The following is a 3,043-nucleotide window of genomic DNA, read 5'->3' on the forward strand; positions in this document are numbered from 1 at the left end:
GCCTATATAAGCCATTTTTGTGTATATGGAGCCAATAGTACTCGAAAATAACATTTGAGAAGGGCGTAAGGTATTTAAATATTTTTGTATTTTGCAATTTAAAAATTACTGTGTCTCGAAGCCGTTGCGTCGTATCCAAAAGTGGTCCAAGACAAACTTGTAGGAAATTGGATGGGCTTTCTGAAAAAAATACACTGAAACAAAAATACACGCCACTTCTATGACATTTTTTAATTTTATGTCTAAAACTTAAATTTAAAGGTGTTGTCACGATTTTTTTTCGTTCAAAATTTTTGAGGAAATAGCCTAAGATGTTACCAAAAGACTGACGAAAAATGCAGGATGGTTTGTCTCTCCTAAAAAAATACAAAAATCATTTACTAAAACTGTATTTTTGAAAAGTGGTCTAAACGTCAAAATTTTAAAAAACCCATAGTGGGAATCGGTTCCCCAGACAATTTTACATAAAAGTCTCCATATTGACCATTGTCCTATGTCCAATCCTTGGGAAGATACAGCGCACAGTGGGCGAAATGGAACCCAAAATCGGACTTAATTGAACGCGGCTGGTTCCCTGGTATGAATAATACTGTTTCTAATGTAAAAAAATCCGGGGAATCGATTGGTGATGGTTTCATCCACCGCACGAAACGGCAAAGGGTCCATTTTGCCCCAATACCCCATTTTTAAAAAAAAAATCTTGAAAATCGGTCTGTATTTAGAGCGGAGGCTTTATGCGGCCTTCTAAAATGCACTTAACTTATGTTAAAATGTCCCAGGAATCCAGTAAAAATAACCACTTGAACCGCAAAAATCATCTAGGGTCCATTTAACCCCAATTCCGCTATAAAAGCATTTTTGGCCGTTTTCAAATGTTAGGTCAGATTTTAAAAATCTGAAAATATTTTTATCGTAAAGATCAGACAATTTTACATAAGAATGGCGATTTGCACTTGATAGTTTGACACATTTATGTTGATAAAAATAAAATGTATGTGAAAGGCAGTCTATTCTGCGTTTGGGAAAATTGGCCCAAAAGTGATTCTTGAATCTTTTTATTTAGTTTAATTTCTATATCAACATAAATGCGTCAAACTTTCAAGTGCAAATCGTCATTCTTATGTAAAATTGTCTGATCTTTACGTTAAAAATATTTTCAGATTTTTAAAATCTGACCTAACATTTGAAAACGGCCAAAAATGCTTTTATAGCGGAATTGGGGTTAAATGGACCCTAGATGATTTTTGCGGTTCAAGTGGTTATTTTTACTGGATTTCTGGGACATTTTTACATAAGTAAAGTGCATTTTGGAAGGCCGCATAACGCCTCCGCTCTAAATACAGACTGATTTTCAAGAAAAAAAATTAAAAAATGGGGAATTGGGGCAAAATGGACCCTTTGCCGTTTCGTGCGGTGGATGAAACCATCACCAATCGATTCCCCGGATTTTTTTACATTAGAAACAGTATTATTCATACCAGGGAACCAGCCGCGTTCAATTAAGTCCGATTTTGGGTTCCATTTCGCCCACTGTGCAGCGGTTTTAAAAATAAAAATGATGAAAAAATGGTTTTTTGGTGGTTTTTGGCAATTTCTATATGACAGACTTGGTTTTTCAGTCTCGTAAATATTTTTACCGGAAAGCTCGTCCAATTTCCCATAAGTTTGCCTTTGACAGCTTTTTGATTTGACTCGTTTTGATATTTACGTAAGCTAATTTATTATCCAGGTTTCTACCACACTGAAAAAAATATTCTCTTTTCAGTTATTAACAATGTAATTAAGCTTATAACTGTAAGCCCTTACATCCAATTGAAATGCTGTCAAAGGCAAACTTATGGAAAATTGGACGAGCTTTCCGGTAAAAATATTTACGAGACTGAAAAACCAAGTCTGTCATATAGAAATTGCCAAAAACCACCAAAAAACCCATTTTTTCATCATTTTTATTTTTAAAACCGCTGTATCTTCCCAAGGATTGGACATAGGACAATGGTCAATATGGAGACTTTTATGTAAAATTGTCTGGAGAATCGATTCTCACTGTGGGTTTTTTTAAAATTTTGACGTTTAGACCACTTTTCAAAAAAACAGTTTTAGTAAATGATTTTTGTATTTTTTTAGGAGAGACATACCATCCTGCATTTTTCGTCAGTCTTTTGGTCACATCTTAGGCTATTTCCTCAAAAATTTTGAACGAAAAAAAATCGTGACAACACCTTTAAATTTAAGTTTTAGACTTAAAAATCAAAAAATGTCATAGAAGTGGCGTGTATTTTTGTTTCAGTGTATTTTTTTTCAGAAAGCCCATCCAATTTCCTACAAGTTTGTCTTGGACCACTTTTGGATACGACGCAACGGCTTCGAGACACAGTAATTTTTAAATTGCAAAATACAAAAATATTTAAATGCCTTACGCCCTTCTAAAATGTTATTTTCGAGTACTATTGGCTCCATATACACAAAAATGGCTTATATAGGCCTAGGATAGCATGTCTAAAAACTTTCATTGAAATCGGAGAGGGTCGGGTACAAAAGTACCAGAAAAATTCCTGATTTGAGCTGGAATTGCTCTTCCACGGATGTTCGATTGATGTATCTAAATTCTTCACCTGAAAAGGCCATCAGAGACTGCGACCAACTACAGATACACCCGGGGACGAGCAAATCCGCCAGCGGAGGCAGTGGAGTAAAATCGCTTAACCTAGTAGACTGTGTGAAAATTGTTGTAACCCCATACAGGGTTAGTACAACGAATCTACTACGAGCTCGTGTAATTGGTCACGGCCCCGGGATGCACTGCCGGGTCAGTCAGAAAGCTTCCCCCAATTCATTCGAATATTTCGTTTACGCCAGTGGTGGCCAAAACCTGGAGTGGCCGGTGCCCTCAAAGAAGGTTCCGCCGGGGCCCGGAGAGCCTTTTACTAAACCATACGAGTTTTGGCAATATGGGTATAAAAATTCATGGTTTTTGATACTGAACATGAAAATTGACATTTCGACAGTAGTGGCCACAACCTGGAGTGGCCGGTGCCCTCATGGA

The sequence above is a fragment of the Culex quinquefasciatus genome, chromosome 2 (assembly GCF_015732765.1).
Source record: "Culex quinquefasciatus strain JHB chromosome 2, VPISU_Cqui_1.0_pri_paternal, whole genome shotgun sequence".
Classification (NCBI taxonomy): domain Eukaryota; kingdom Metazoa; phylum Arthropoda; class Insecta; order Diptera; family Culicidae; genus Culex; species Culex quinquefasciatus.